The following is a 17,515-nucleotide window of genomic DNA, read 5'->3' on the forward strand; positions in this document are numbered from 1 at the left end:
CCTCGAGCACGTAATGAAACATACACAGCGTCGCCTAATACCAACCTTAAAAAAGCAGAGAAGAAGCAAAGCGATTGCCTGCAGAATAACGAGGCTGACAAAAACAAGAACTTGCAACACTGCGATTCATTTCTCGAAAATGAAGGCGCAGTGCTTGACAAACGATGGTAATGGATAGGGGCTAAGAAAGAAAACTGAAGAAACAAAAAACACACAAGAGAACAAGTTCACCGCCTTTTTCGCGCACTAAACGTCTCGAGCCAGGGAAGGCGGCGCAAGCTTTCGCGTCTACCGTGTTGTGCGAGATACCTCGGTATATCGATAAAAATGAACGCGCCAAATAAGAAGAGAGAGAGAGAAAGAGAGGTGGGTAACCAGAAGGTTGCAGTAGACCAGGTACTTAAGAGTTGCGCGCTTCAGCTCGCCACGTGATCGAACGAGCTGTCACGTAGGGGGCAACATATGTTACTACTGTTACCGCGCCTGCACACTTAGATCGATAACGCTGTTCAGTCGGAATCACTTTTCCAGAGCGGTCACGCGCGTGGCTGCGGACTCTGGTGTCGTCCGCAGCTGCCACCTCACGTTAGCTACAAGTTTCTGTTCATGCGTGCGAGTGAGCAGGTACCTTACTAACATATTCTTGAGCGAGTGCGAATAAGTGGGCACCAGAGAGTGCCGAACTACGCTGAATCTCGCCGAGGATACACGAGCACTCCAGCCACTTGGAAAGCATGATCTGCGAAACGGCGGAGCAAGTTTACGAGATAACGATCAACTTTCTTCGCACAAGTCTACAAAACGCACCGGGAAAGGCGAGATTCAAACATCAGCGCATTTTGCGCCGATGTTGTGCGCGTTCCCGCCGTGGTATGTTTTGTAGTTCTGCGCAAAAAAAAAAAAAAGTTTATCACGTTTGACCAGCAACCCACCCCTCCTACCTCAGGTTTTTCTTACGAGATAAGAAAGAACAACCTCCCCTACGCGCCACGCGGGCGCTGGGAAGCACGCGATAGCCATAAACTGATATGCGTACGACGAATAGGAGGCTTTCTTGTCTGACCTGATTGGTTAATCACGACGTTCTTTCGTTTAGGTTACTTTTTGTTTTGTCGTCTGTATTCTACCGCATCGCATTTCCGCTAGGCGGCGCTAAGTAACACGATTCTTCGAAGGGACGATTCCGAGAACACGCCTGAGTGAGTATACACAGCTTACATGCGATCGCGCGTGTGTATAGATGTATACGGAAGAGAAATGCATACACAAAGAAGGAACCAGTCTTTCGCTGCCAGTGAACTATTTTCACACTCACATCAGACAACGAGGAAGCAGGATTAAACGACCCAGCCAGCTGAAACAGCCGCTGAGATAAAAGGTATTTATTTATTTATTTATTTATTTATTTATTTATTTATTTATTTATTTATTTATTTATTTATTTATTTATTTATTTATTTATTTATTTATTTCACGGCGCGCCAGCGAGCATGCCACGTGGGATTTCTTTTGTGTATTTGGGGTGTATCTGTACTAAGCAGAAAAACACTAATACTTATTAGGTAAAAATTTAGAAACTGTCTAATCGGACGTTTTTCAGTTCGGTCTACAACTTTTCAATTAGAAGTTTTTGCCCTACCTCATTGCTTCGGAGTTTAATTATTCTTGCCTACTTAAGCAATTAAGCAAAACAAAATTTCTCTGACTTATTCAGCAACACGCATTTGGTCTCGTTGTCTAATAGTGCGCCGGCATACTTTAAAACTCTTGCTAAAGTCAGCTGGGGCACTCTGTATATGCAAGAAAGAAATACGTGCTCCATCGCTAAGTATTTCCGAGGCTGGGAAAACGGATGCACAGCAGAATCGAAGTGAAATTCAGGCGGGGCGCTCTCGGTTCCGACCTATTTGGCAGGCGGCTCTCGTGCTCTCCCGCGAGAAAACGAGAGAGCAAGACGAGCGACCCCTTTTCTCGTAAATAAAGAAACAAAATCAAGAAAGAAAGGGCGGTGAACGACAGGCACGACAACAGAAATAGGAAAAACGCGGCTCTCGGAGGGCGACCAGAAACCCGGCACCCAAGGCCATAAGAGACAGGCCTCCGTGGAACAACAGGCCCGGAAGGAGGAGTGAGAGAAGGAGAGTGGAGGAAGGGAAAGGCGTCGGGGTGGTCGATTTGTGAGGGTGTGTGTCTGTGATAGAGAGGGCTGGGAGGGAGGAGAGGGGGAGAGCACTGACTGATGGAAGGTAGGCCAAGCGGTGGAAACAGATGCACGCGCGCGCCTGCACTCTTGCGAGCGTGCCACAGCCAACAGACGCTGGATGTGGCACTGGGAGCGACGCGGCCAGCACACTGCCGACTCAAGAATGCTAGCCGGGGCGTCGCAAAGAAAAACCGCGCTAGCACGGTCTAGACGTGGGACTGGAGAACCCCATTTGGGAAGCTTATAACGTAGAGGGCAAAAAGGGCGGCGGCACGACACATAAAAGGCCCGATGGAAGGAGGACGTGAACGAAAGAACAAAAAAGAAATAGACAAGACGAAGAAAGAGCAGATACAAGGATGAGAAAGGAAAGATTATGAGAAAAATAAAAGAGGCGGATGAAGATGCGTAACATGAAGGAAACGGCGACGACGCGACAGACGAAGTAAATAATTCTTAACTCAAGGGGCAAACGTGAGGAATATTAATAGAGTTATGAATAACGAGGTTTTTGAAAATAGAAAGGTAAGATAACATGGCAAAGATAAAAGGAGAAGGAAGCGTTTTGGCACGAGACAAAGGGCGAAAAAAAAACGGTACCACGAAAAACACGAGAAGAATGTGAAGTATAGTTAAAAAAAAAAACAGCGAGGGGGATATAGGGAACATGATATGCGAGCGGCTGGTTGGGGATATATTAGAAATGCGGATATAAGGTATACGTCGACAACATAACTGAAGTAAGGAGATGCTGAAGATGAATAATGGGGCCAACCAGAGGGACAAAATAAGGCAACGAAAAACAGGCAAAGAAAAACAGTCCAGATGGATTACGAAAAGGCGTCTACGTTATTGTCGCATTCAGGCGAGCGAAGACGTTGCAACGCGTACCACGTCAAACAAACAAACGAACGAACAAACAAAAACAAACAAAGAAATAAGTAAACAAATACATATTCTAAGTATTGAGCAATGCATTTGAATGAAATTTTTTTGTTTCCGTGCTACCTTTAACTCAAAAGCTAGAAACGCGCAAAGAAAAGCTGCTCGTCCATTGTTGCATCAGGGAAGCTACCAAATGCCGCCAAAAATAACCAACAGTGTGAGCTGCATCTCGAAAGCGAAGGAGAACTGCGCGGCCACGGACGCGATATGTGCAGAGAGAGAAATATAATACAAGAAATAAGACAAGCGGAGAGGGAAGACTACAAAGAAGGACTATGCTTTTTTTTATACATCCCCGCGAAGCAGCCGGCGGAGAGTACATCTAAACGTCAAAAATATGCAAGAAACTCGGCCGACGGCTTCGAGCGAGCGAATCCGGAAGCCCCCTGACAAGAGCTAGATGCGAAGACAGCACACACACACACACACACACACACACACACACACACACCACACACACTGAACATATTTTGCGATGTGGGCAACGCGATCTGGAGAGAGGACAAAGAAGAAGGGGCACAACACAAACGCTGAGTCACGATCGGCAAGTCCACGAGCGCCCCTCAGTCGCTGGTAAAGTAATATTACTCGATGCGATTTCCGCACTCGCAGTCAACAGTAAGAAAAACTAGCGCGGAAACTTTTTTTTCCCATGCCACCAGGGAAGCAAGCTTTGACGGGCGGACAGTAATAACGCGCAGCGCGTACAATCAAGTACCGAGTGTGATGCGAGAAGAGGAATTCCATTATGGGAATTCCAAAGAAGCATTAGAGGTAAAAAAGCCCGCGGGGGAACCTATTCTGGTTGCTGTGAGTCAGGGAGGCGGTGAAAGTAACCCAGCCCTTAAAAAAAACGCATACCGGAGGATTCCCATATACAGCACGAAATATTCAAGTTAATGAAGTAAGAATTGGTCCGTAAATGCGAAAACGTAAGCGCGAGAAAGGATATTCGAAGCTTTATTTACACTCCGCCAGCGCGTTGAGCACAGCCTGAAGCTTCCATCCTGTAAAGGATGCTCCGCCACATCACGGCTTGCAATGCGGTGCAGCATCACACCGCCCTACATTGAAAGGCGTGGCGCCGTGTGAGAAGTAAAAAAAGAACAATAATATCAGAACGAAAAGAAAGCTATAGTCGTTATTTTCCCCTGCGATCTTTTCTCGACACATAAAACGAAATACGTTACCCCTTGTCAAAGGCACTGCCCAAAATACCGTAATAATTTCCTGTAAAGCGTGCTTCACCACTTGCAGCATCTATATGAGAAGAAGCCCAACGTCGCGCGCCTATGTTTGACGAGGCATATTAAATGAAACAGACGTAACACAACAGCTAAAAGCAACCACGTCACGACGCACGTTCTTGCTAGCACCTCAAGGTCGACGAAAATGCAGCACTTTGTCGCTTACTACCGTAACTCTTCCTCGGCATCGGCTGACGCAGCGTCCCAAGTGTTCACCAGCGATACACTAGTGCACAGTGTGTCACACATTTCCCTTTCCATCTTCCTCACAGACGAGTACAGTAAAACTAAACGCGAACAGCTACCGCGGGCGGTTCCCGCTGAGTGTCGTTCTCTTTCTTTACTGGTAAGTATCTAATGAAAGGGGTCCAACTTAAACTGAGGACGACGTAGCGAGCTATGGAATGAAAAAATGTCAGGTGTAACCTTAAGGGACACGAAGAGAGAAGAGTGGGTCAAGGAAAAAACACGTGCTAAGGACACCTTTGTCGAAACTAAGAAGAAATGGACATGGGCAGGGCATGTAGCGCGTAGGCAAGATAACCGCTGGTCATTAAAGGAGAACTGACAAGAATTTTAAATATTTTCGGATTGTTGCTCTAAATAAAAATAGTGGTGTCGACAAACCTAAAACGAGTATTGCGGTGTCTGGGAATGCATCGTATATATTTTAATTACCGCTACCTTAAAAAGACACTTTCGGTTTCGATATCGAGGGGGCGGCTTCTCAGCGACGTTTCATGTCAGTATGACGTCACGGGGATACCGAAACTCGCGACGTACCAGCGGCAAATCCGTCATGTGCTCGTGGTGCACATAAACAACGATGTGTGAACTGTCGTCCAGTGACCCTGACAGTGATTTCTGCGAATTAGGCTGCATGCAGGACGCAGACCTCGCAAACTCGGGGGAACTGTCTTGACTCGTTGGGATAATGTCCATTGCAGTGGGGCTGGCTTGCAGATGCTCAGCGACGAAAACTTCAAAGTCAAATTAAAATATTTTACACGTGTTCTCCGACACCGGTGTGTGGACAGCGTTGACACTGCACACCAAGGAAACGGAAAATGTCCCTTTTGCGATGTTCAAAATCGTGTCAGTACTCCTTTAAGAGCAATTGACTGGATTCCAAGAGAAGGCAAGCGCGCGATGGGAAGCTAGAAGGTTAGGTGGGCAGATTAGATTACTAAGTTTGCAGGTACAATGTGGCCGCAGCAAACACAGGGCAGAGCTAATTGGAGACACATGGGCCTTTGCCTTGCAGTGGGCGCAGTCAGGATTATGATGATGATGATGATGGTGACGATTATGACGCAATCATGCAACTGGAACACGCACGCATAACCACTGATCAGTTAGAACAACGTAATAGATATCACGGAAACGGAAGCGCGGCCGAGGACGGCCGAGAATTAGGTGGGGTGTTACAACATTCTTTAAAACACGTCAGGCATAAAATGTAATAAGCTCGCGAGGGAGGGTGAATACGAAATAATTCGGAGAGGTCTTCGTCCTGCAGTGGGCATAAAAACAGCCCTACTATAATATATTAACAAGGCTAAATTTCAGTTCTTGTAAATCTACTACAATGTTCGCACTTCCTTGCCGTTCCGGTAACGGTAACAAGCGCACGTCGATTCAGAAAAATCGCCTATCGAAACGTTCAAAGAGCCGGAACAACGAGAATAAAACCGCGCCCAATGAGTCTAAGAATCCCTCCGACAACAAGGAGACGGAGAAAGAAGAAAAAGACAGATGTCTACACAGCCGTAGACAAAACGACCCGTCGTGCCGTCGCATTGATTTGACAGGTAGGTAGGCGAATTCAAAGCACACGCACGCACGATAGAAATAAAGAGCGACGCCAGCTGCAGAAACGTGCGTGACCCGAAGCTCAGATCAATAGGGGGGCTAGTTTTTGTCACATCGTCCGCGTGTTTGTATGCGGGCTGCAAGGTCTCCGATTGTCTGGCTTCTCTGAGTCAGGTCAGTTCCCCCAGTATCTCTCTTTCACTCTTTCTTTATTTCTTACTCTCTTTCTTTTTGTTTCGTTCTTTCTCTTTCTATCTCTATCTTTCTTTTCTATTCCTTTCTCTCTTTCTCTCTTTCTTCCTCCTTCTTACTTTCTTTCTCCTTGCTTCTTTCCATTTCTTTCTCTCTCTCTTTCTGTTTTTCTTTCTCTCTCTCTTTCTTTCTTTCTCAAGGCAGTGCCCCGCATCTCTGGTTCACCGGGCCCTAACTAACCCGGCTAACGAGGACTTTTTGGTCAATCGGCCCGTACCAAAGCGCGAGAAGTCAAAATAAAGAAACAGGCCGGGAAACAGTGGACGACATGCGAACACAAGCAAATAGGCCGCAGCTACAACGAACGCTCGAGGCGGCATGGCGTGCGCCAGCCAGGCGGTTCGACCGCAGTGGTCATCGACCGTCGCCGCTGCCGCCGTTATCGACCCTTCCGGACGGACATCGTCCCTCACGAAAACCGAACCCGACATACACAATAGAGAAGCAAGGAAAGAGAAAGACAGCTCGGCTTCCCTAACGAACACGCCGCGGCCCCCAGCGCGTCTATTAAGCAAGCACACAAGAGTGTATACGTATACGCCCTACTACAGCTGACCTCGAAGGACACGCGAATCGACAGCGTAGTCGATGTTGTTCAGAGCGTTTGCCTCTGGAAGTAACGATCTCCCGAGCTGGACGTCGTCTTTCAATCAAGGAGAGAGTGCGTGTGTTACTTGATTCCACGACAAGCGGGCTTGACCAAGTGGTGTAGGGAGAAAACGATAGCGTTTGTATCGGAAGGCGACGACCGGAGCGAAAGGAAACGATCTTGCGGACGTACGAGCCACGAAAAAAAAAAACTGTAACTAAAAAATATGCACGCGGAAAGAGACAAGACATTATATGTTGTGCATGCAGCCTTTAGTGATGTATGTAGACGGCTCTGATTTGCTCTAGCGATCTAGAGACATTCCCGACTGCAACGCATTTCATGATTGAGTAGTTTGTGATGAACTAAGTGTCCTGTTGGGCACTCTGTCGACCTCTCTTATCCCTTGGTACCCGTTCCGTCGTTCTCACTGACCATCGGTTATCCGCCCTACACATTACGTGACTAGGCCCCATCAATTTTTTTTTTCTCTTAATGTCAACAAGGGTATCAGCTACCCTTCTGTGTTCTCTGATCCACTCTGTTTTCTTCCAGTCTGTCAATATTAAGCCTTTCTTTCTTCGTTCCATCTCAAGCTGCATATTGGCGCTTTAAACTTCACGTTTTGGTTCAGCTCTACAACCGAAACTCCGTCGTGGCCGACCTTCTTAGTATTTATAACTGTAGTCTTCGGTTAGGTTTTACAGCGAAAGCTGTTATGAGATCACTTCACCGGCCGTTTTTGGCGCCGTAGTTGTCCGCCGCCGCCGCCGCCGCCGCCGCCGCTGCCGCCGCCGCCGCCGCCGCCGCCGCCGCCGCCGCCGCCGGTGTCCGTAACCAGTATCGCTCGAAATAAGAAAAAAAACTAAATAAGAAAAAAATTCCAGGATGGAACGAGGTTCGAACCTGGGTCCTCTGCGTGGGAGCCCAGTATTCAACCTCTGAGCCATGCCGGTGCTTGAAACTGCTTTGCTAAAAGGTCCTATACAGGCTTCATGTCGGGAAGGAACCACATTAGCATATGCAATATAGCGTGGTAGATGAGTAAAATAAGCACCAAGCGTAGCACAACGCGAATTCTGTAACAAGGCGTCACACAATGCGAATTGCGCAACGAGCAGGTTGTTGAATGCTTCCAACCCATTACAAAGGACCCTGCCATAATTCTTCATCATCAGGCACAGCATCAACAAAGTGCGCATAATGCCTTACATGGGTTTAGCAGGTACCAACGCTCTCCGTAGAATGACAAAAAATGGCAGAGTGCCTGCTGGCCTACTTCTTAAAATTACAATTATTTATAGCGTAGTGGGTTCCTCGCAAGTGCACATGGATTGGTTGCCAAGGAAGCCCATAAGCGCATGATACACTTCCTCTGGGTCTCAGTAAAATTACAATGATTTATAGCGTAGTGGGGTCCTCGCAAGGGCACTTGTATTGGTTGCCAAGGAAGCCCATAAGCGTATGATCCATTTCCTCGGGGTCTCAGTAAAGTTCTTCGCTCCCCCCCCCCCGTCTCTTTCCCACGTCAACGTATGTTATACAGCATGACGGGAGAGGGAAATAGCGAGCGGGCGGCACCCAGTGCAAATTACATAACTGGTGGGCCGTTTAAAGATTCCAACCCATTACAAAGGGCTGAGCCATAATTCTTCATCGTCATCAGTCGTCGCGTGAACAAAGTGCACATAATGCCTTACAGACGTGTAGCTGGTGCCTCGCTTCTCCGCAGAATGACGAATAATGGCTTAGTAGGTGCTTCCAAACTTCACAAAAATTGTGATTTACGGCGTAGTGGGTACCTTTATAGTGTACTTGTATTGTAGCCCCAAGAGAGCTTAATGGGCTCTAGAAACACCGCTCTTCCAGCTTTCGCTGTGACTGTGCTGCGGTTTTAGCGCAGACCTGGCGTTTTTTATAAACCTATACATCATTTGTATAGCTCATCTAAATAATTTCATCAATCTACAAGTTTGTTTGTCAAACTTGGGCAATGTCAAGACCAACAGACTTACTTGTTTTCAAGAGTTTCTAAATACCCTCAGTAACGAAACTAACAGGAACAATAACAGCGGCGCAAAAATTTTGCACAATTCACAACCCTCCAACAGTGCCAACTTCTTCCGACCGTTGCTGCTAAACCCGAAAAGGCGGGGAAAAACCATCCACACCCTTTTTTTTTCTTTTTTTGTCATCTTCCTCTTGTCCATTTTCATTTTAGAGCGAAACACGACCTTCCTTTCTCAGGCATAAATCATCGCGTCTTATGTAACGCCACGGAGTGCAAAGTTCAGACTCCATCTTCAAAGAAATATGACTTGAACATGCGAGAAAGACATTCGCATAAAATGCAAAGAATTAAAAAAAATCTAAAAGAAGAAGAAGAGAGAGGAAGGATGGAGTGTCGCAGTAGGCAGCCCTTTCTGTATACGGCAATGTTTCAGAACACTTGCGTCACACGGCATCTCGTATTTCTCACGCGGGGCGGCGCATTTAAGATTCTCTCGCATCCGAGATGCGACAGCGCACATCTTACCGGTTAACACTCGAATTTCCATTTTGTTATCTTGCGCGGCGCGTCTCTAGAGCTCGTTTCGGTTCATTATTTGTTTCTCTAGGAGGCGCTAAAGGACCCCGCGAGACCTTGAACCGACGTCGGCAAATCGGCGCTGCAGACCCTTCTGAGGAAACGTGAAACGACCCCCCCCCCCCCCCCCCCCCCCTCTCCTTCAACCCTCTACCCCGCCCCTTCTGCTCCTTGACGGCAGATAGATGGTTGTTAGTAAGCGTACGTTGCCAGCGTCACGCCAAAAGTAGGCGCGCCAGCATTTCATTTGCTGTCACAGCGCGCTTACAGTATTACTAAAGCGTATCGAATGAGAGGACCGCGAAAAGACACAGAAAAGTGTTTCCTTCGCGTGATTACTGCTATTTAGTGGCGCGAGCGCCAAGTAACCCTCCCGCTGCTCTTGCAATCATATATTGTTGATCGCTTTGATCCGGTTTTCCCAAAATCCATAAAACGTCTTCTAAAAAGAGAAATTGATGGTCGCGATTGAAGCTAATATAATAATATCTGGGGTTTGACGTCCCAAAACTCAGATATGATTATGAGGGACGCCGTAGTGGAGGGCTCCGGAAATTTTGATCACCTGGGGTTCTTTAACGTGCAGCTAAATCTAAGTACAAGGGGCCTCGGACATTCTCGCCTCCACCGAAAATGCAGCCGCCACGGCCGGAATTCCATCCCGCGACCTTCGGGTCAGCAGTCGAACGCCATAACCACTAGACCACCGAGGTGGGGCACGCTATCATTACAATATGACAGAACGAAATGTTTCGCTAATTCGTCCCCATGCACTAAGCAGAGGTCACGGAAATGAAAGCCTATGGGCGTGTGTGTGTTTCGGCACCGCTAATGTTACGGCGATATACTGAATGAATGAATATTTTACAAATAAGCATTCGTTCACTGAATGCTTAATTTAGTTACAAAACAAGACGACCCCTAGGTTTATTCAAAGAACGGAAAGAAAAACAAGAGAAACGCATTCACTGAATCTAAAAACACCACTCTTTGATGAAAATTCGTAGGAACGTATGAGACAATAAAAATCAGAACTTGTTGCTGGGGGAGTTGGTGAATACTTAACGACATCTTGATTTCAGCGCTAAAAAAACGAACACACGAGAGACGACGCTTGTTCTGCCGTCTCTCGCGCGTTCGTCTTTTTTTAGCGCTGAAACTACGATGTTGTCAAGACAATTGCAAGTCGAATCGCGCGGACGAAGCCAGTCAAGCTAGATTGCAACGGCGGGCGAGTTATCTCTGGCGAGCACAGCTGAACGAAGGGCGCGCAAGTTCAACCCACGCAAAACACGTCGCGGCACGCCGACGCCGAGTGGCGCAGTCTAGAACTTGGGGTCGATACGGACCACGCGCCTCACGCCCACACACACGCGTCTGGGTGCCCCGATAATACGCGCCCTTTCCGAGAAGCCCTACACGCGCAACGCAACAGCTAAACAAACTGCTTGCAGGTCAATAGAACGCGTAAAGGAAATGCAAGAAGGAAAACAAAGTAAGCGCGCGGTGTATCTCTTTTATTTCGGCTGAAACGAATTTTCCCCCCTCGACCAAGGTCCACTCGACTCCGACAAACTCGTATCCTCTTCTGGGAAATACAACGAATCGTGGAAGCCTATAAGCGGTATAGTAGGAGCTGTTATTCCGGACATGTGTACGTGCAGGCGGGGTCAAATGGTTAGGCTATGCGGGGTCTCGGCCAAAAATACTGTATTCTTCGAACAGGGTTCTGCGCGCGACGCCCTGGAAAAAGTAGGTCCACATTAATGGGGAAAACACTCGCGCACTTCATGCGATTGTAGAATGCGGTAAAATCTCAATGAAGCATTAAAAAGCGACGGACACAAGCGCTGACTCGTCGCTATTGGTTTGGTTCTGGTTCGAACCCCGATATCTATTCGCATCCATCGAGATGTTTCGCTCACGGTCAACGTCGATTTCTCGCTCGCAACCAACGCAGTCGACGCCGACACTACACTTTCTTCGACACGCGCTCTTTAACGCTATCGCGTTAACAAAACTGCATAATTAGCATTGTTTTAGCATTAGCATTATCATTAGTTTTATCATTAGCATTAGCATTGCTTTCGCAATGCACGCAAAATGCGTACCCCGGAATATATATAAAAAAAATCGACCGTACGAGAATTCCGGCTCTCACGACAGCACTTTGAAACATCTAGCTCGGCGTATACATTAAAGGTTAAAGATAACTTCTTTTCGAGAACGTAAATTTGAAGGTGGGTGGGGGCTTAAAAACACTCAGTCGTAATTAGTAAATGGAGGCGATAACAGCCAGGACAAAAGTTAACAACAACAACAACAACAAAAAAAAGCCAGACGCAACGACTTCGGTATGCGTGAAACGTCCGCCTGTCCCCCCCCTCCCTCCTCCCCTTTTCTATTCAGCGTTGTCTGAGCATCCAGACAAATGCAAACATGCCGACTTCAAGGAAGACGAGCCGCAGTCCATATTATATATATATATATATATATATATATATATACGAATACATACACACACTACACCGAGAACGACGTTCCTAACCACTTCAATGACGAAGCTAGTGTGCCGAGGCACGCTGAGTGCGAGTGCGAGCACCGATGCGGCAGGCACCCTGAACAAACACCACGCAGGCACGAAAGAGCCGCGCGGCAATGTTTACCTCCCACACACGGCACTGCTTTCAAGGCAAGAGCTTTAGCTTCCGCCACCAGTGCCAGATGGCGAGATATGGAAAATAATAATAAGCACGGAAGATAACACCAAGCTTCCCAAAAGATTTTAAGAAGGAACGGCGCAACGACGTGAGGAGGTTAAGTCCACGGCAAACAGCATCAGAAAACAAAAAAAAAAAAGAAAAAGATGCGAGAGACTGGAACAGCGTGTGGCTGGCTTCTTTCACAAAAAGGGGGGAAAAGGATATCCGCTTGCGGTACACCTGTTTTTATTTATTTCATTTTTTGCCTTCTTTTGTCTTTCGTTGTTTACGTTGGCGAAGAAATGCCTTAAAAACACAACGAAAAGGTGAAAACGAAAATAATAAAGGCGGCTAAAAACGAAAGGCGGAAGTTTGTTTACGCAGATCATGCGCTTCAATGGGTCTTAGAAGAGATTACGGGATCCGCTGAAAGGATTTTTTTTTTTTTGTCTGTCGGGCTACATCCCATGCTTATTAGACCTTTCGACCGCACCAAAGCCGGTAGAAAATATGAAACTTCCCAATTTTTATTACTTTGAAGAAAACTATTTTTTGTAGACCTTTATTTATAACTAGTAAATAATCTCCATTTGGGCCCGAAAATTGAAACCATAATTGGGAGGAGACAGTCTTAATCACCGTTACTCGTCAGACTGTAAAAGGGAGAAAAGGCTTGCAGAGCACGTTAATTATCCAATGCTGCATGACATCGTATCAAGATTATAACTAGGCTCACCAAAGGGTAAATTAATTTATCACCATGCCGCAAGCGGTTGCCTAAAAAAATTTTGCGCGGAGTTGTAAAGTAAACATTCCAAATATAAGAGAAATATAAAGGGAAACGTCCTTGCCAGTTATACTACTTTCAAAACTACGGAATGCTCTTTAGGTTGTACGCCACTGTTACAGAAATGCATTCGTAATTTATTTCACAAATTTAGAGAATGTAAGGGAATACGAAAACGCTGCTTTCTCTACACATCAGTTAAAGTCTAGCTTTAAAAGAATCTCGAAGCAACAAAAACCGCGCAGTACACAGGATATGTTGAAACATCGCAGAGCTAAATAAATCGAACAGAACCCTCCATATTTTCTTCGTCATTCGTTTATATTCCCGATTTATTTTTTTTGTTTTGTTTATCAGAACCGATAACCGAAAGGACAAAAATTATTACGTTCTTGGGGTAAAGGCGGAACCGGAAAACAACTCGACGGGCAGAAGAAAAGTCAGAAGCCACTGAAATTCAAGAGCAACTTTCGGGTTAAACAAAAACAAAACGAAGGCAAATTAAACGCAACATAGCTAAGGATGAAGAAACCAAACTCGGTTATAAGAAAAGCTGATGGTGAGGTGAGTGTACATTGCTACAAGCTTTTCAAGATGGCGGCATTTCTCGAGCAAAAATAATTTTTTTTAATGCAGGCAAAGACTAAAACGGAACTTAAGTTCCGGTTCTTGGAAGCTTATGTCGCACTACGTCAGAAATGTTCAGCGACATACGATGTAAACAAAACAATTTTTCAAAAAAAAAAAGAAAAAAAGAACCCAGCGACAGGAAGGAATGAGGTGACACAGAAGTGCAAACGACATATCGGTGCACGGAGAAGAAAATAAAAACATGTACTTATAAATTGAGCGGCTTGAAAGAGTCGCTGAATGGCATTCGTCAGAGACAGCGCAGCGGTGAACTTCACGCAGTACGTAAGAAGGAGGCGCAAAAAAAAAAACATCACAACGATAAAAACGTGTCATCATCAGGCTACTTGTTCTCACGAGGCGGTGCGCCGCCGTGCGGCATCGCAGGTGGCGTGAATCGAGCAAGGTAAGGAAATGGCAAGGTGCGCGATCTTATACAACAGAAACTAAAGAATAAAAAAAAACTAAATATTTATCAGAACTGAGAAAAAGGGTGTGTGAAAAAGACACGACCGCAGGCTAGAAAGATTTGGGAAGTGTAACGACGGCGCGAAAGACTCGAAACTGGCAGTTTTGCAAAATCGTGTGGGTGAAAGGAGCGTGTTTTTTTTTCTTTTTCTTTTTTTACAACGTTTCCGGGCATACGCAGGCAAAGTCGCCTTGTTAACTTCGCGTGCATCGAAGAAAAAAAAGAAAATATCGGCATTTTCGGTGCGCCATTTCGCAAATGACGCCGCAGATGGCACGGCGGAAGCTTTTGATCTGCGTGTTTAACGAAGTCGGGAAAAAATTGTTTTATTGTGCTGTGCTCCTCGCACGTAATCATGTTGAATAAACTTTGTATGTATGTATGCATGTATGTATGTATGCTTGTATGTATGCATGCATGCATGTGTGTATGCATGCATGCATGTATGTATGCATGCATGCATGCATGTATGCATGCATGTATGCATGCATGCATGTATGTATGCATGTATGTATGTATGTATTTATGTATGCATGTATGCATGCATGCATGTATGCATGTATGTATGTATGTATGTATGTATGTATGTATGTATGTATGTATGTATGTATGTATGTATGTATGTATGTATGTATGTATGTATGTATGTATGTATGTATGTATGTATGTATGTATGTATGTATGTATGTATGTATGTATGTATGCGCCTATGCATGCGTGTAGGTATGTATGTATACAAATGTATGTAGCCACGCATGTAGACTTTTTAAGCCGAAACGCGATTTCCAGACGTAGTAGTGTCTGAGATGAGGACACGACGTTTATTTCTGTAGCACATAAGGAAGCTATTTATAGACAGACACTTTCATGGGTCCGTACGTAAGCCAGACGCACTCTTTTTTTATGCGCAGTCGAAATGAAGGTACGTCGAATAAGAGCGTAAAGAGGAGAAAAAAAAGAGACTTCCACAAAACGACCAGGTGGGCATCAGCGTGACGTGAAAAGCACCCTTCAACGAGCAAGAAAACAGGCTGCCGAGAAAAACCAATTTGCAGCCAGTTCAAGCAAAAATCACCGCTCAACATCGAGATCAATTTGGCCGCGTTGTGATATGCTTTTTGAAAAGCACTGATTTTGTTTTTCTTTTTTTAGAAAATGGAACTAGCAGAAGGGGACGCCTTAACCAATGCCACTTTTCCATTACCCGGATCGTTTCGCACTCCATTTAGCATCGTCGGAGCCTACTTTAAAAGGAGTTTGAAAGAGTAAAAAAAAAACTGAACCAAATCGAAGTCAATCTGCATAATGCGATGCCGGATAGCTAGGCCGTTTCTAACGCACGCTAAAACGTCATCATATGTTAGGTAAAAATTTCAGATTTTAGCATCATTGAAGAGCTGGTAACTCGACATACAGAAGCAGCAGACCACGACTGCCTGGAATGAAGGTACCACCCATCCAGGGATAAAAACAAAAATATGATCGATATATAAAGCTCATTATTCCACCTGCTCACGCAAAATGGAAGAGCACAAAGCGTTTTAAGAACGCGGAGGAAATACGCAGTTTGCAGATGGCGAACAGAACGGGAGGACGCGCTTGGAAGGGCCCGTCTCATCCGTAATATCTGGCAGTGTCACTGGAAATGACAAAGCTGCGGTCCGAAGGTCGCGGGATTTAATCCCAGCCACGGCGGCCGCATTTCGATGGAGGCGAAATGCTAGAGGTCCACGTGCATAGATTTAAGTACACGTGAAAGAAACCCAAGTGGTCGAAACTTCCAGAGCCCTCCACTACGGCAATGCCTCATAATCATATCGTGGTTCTTGGACGTTAAACACCAAGTCATTATATTATTAAAGCTACGGCCGACGTGTTTGTAGAAAAAAAATCCGTGACATGACCAAGAATTGCAGCTGTTAGGCTATTTCGTGGGGCGACTCCAGGCTTGAGGGTTAATGAGCCAAACCAACGCCTGCGCACAAAAACTAGAAAAACGAAAACCGAGGGGTTCCATTTTTAGTTAATTACAACATACGATGCAAAACATACACAGTCAGGGAATGAACTGGGGAAGGAAGTTATTTGACCACAAAACGACACTGTATACCGACTCAGATGAAGACTGCCAAAATGAAGCCGTACCAAAAGGAACGTCTCCTCAAAATAGCACAAACAGTGCGCATTGACTGTTGAAGCAAACGCAAACGAACATGACAAGTACGACTATGGCGAAAACGCCACCCGAGAGAATCAACATCGAGCCTAAACAAAAGAAGACGTGTACATCATTACCCAAACCATTCAACAGAGTTCCTCGCTCGCGGCAACCGACAAACACGGTCACGACCTTGTCATTCAACGACACTATTTTTGTCGACGTTAAGCTTCGGAACTTGGCATTCAAGAACCTTCTCTTTTATATTGCGAAAAAAAAAAAAAAACTTCGATACGTGTTCGAGTACGCACGACTCATTTCGTGAACTCCTTCACAAGAAGAGACCAAAGCGCTCGCGGTAGATCAAAGAGAGCCGAAATTGGTTTTCACTTTTTTTTTTCGTTGTTTTTTTCTTGGACAGCATCCATTCATCGGCTAAGCTTATACTCAAGGGAGGAGGGGAAAGAAGAAGTAGACGGAAGGACAGGGAGGTTAGCCATTTCTCAGACCTGCTGCCTACCCTGTGCTTGGGGGAGAGGTGAGGGGGATAAAAGATTATAGAAGATGTTTGTTACAAAAAAAAAAGGAAATAAGAGTTAAAAAAGAGAAAAAAAGAAGACGGGGAAAAAAAGGAGAGAATTCGACGCAGCTACCGGTGCGACTACGAAAGGTGTACTGCACACGTGTCCGAATATTCCATCTTCTTCGAAGATGTCCTCATTCGTACCTGGAGCGACAGCGAGATTTATGGTGTATTGCTTGTAATACTGATGACACAGAAAAAAAAATTACTAGCGCAAACGAAGTCCTACAATCGAAAAGGTCGAGCGGCAACTGGCGCTTCCGGCAACAGACATTGATGAAGTGAGTGCGTCTTGATGAAGCGGTATTCTATTCATAGCCGTAGACTATCTTATTTTTCTTATTTTCATTTGTTTTGCTTCGCACAGCTTTACAATCAGCAACCTCCAGGTGCCGCTCGCGAGAACCCTCAAACTCTGCGAGAGCGTGCCGTGGACGTATTCCGAGACAATCAATTTTGGAGACATCGCCAGAAATATCGCTTGAAGTGCGCGCTGATTGGTTGGTTGAGGAAATGCGGGCGAAGTAGTCGCTTCGATCATTGGACAATAC

At 45.7% G+C, this 17,515-nt stretch overlaps 1 protein-coding gene across 3 annotated transcripts in view; it reads right to left on the minus strand.

Annotated features, from left to right (window-relative positions):
- Positions 1–17,515, minus strand: part of LOC119374441 (synaptosomal-associated protein 25) — a 302,757-nt gene that overhangs the window by 193,861 nt on the left and 91,381 nt on the right. The window lies entirely within an intron of this gene.

This window comes from Rhipicephalus sanguineus, chromosome 11, assembly GCF_013339695.2.
Source record: "Rhipicephalus sanguineus isolate Rsan-2018 chromosome 11, BIME_Rsan_1.4, whole genome shotgun sequence".
Classification (NCBI taxonomy): Eukaryota; Metazoa; Arthropoda; class Arachnida; order Ixodida; family Ixodidae; genus Rhipicephalus; species Rhipicephalus sanguineus.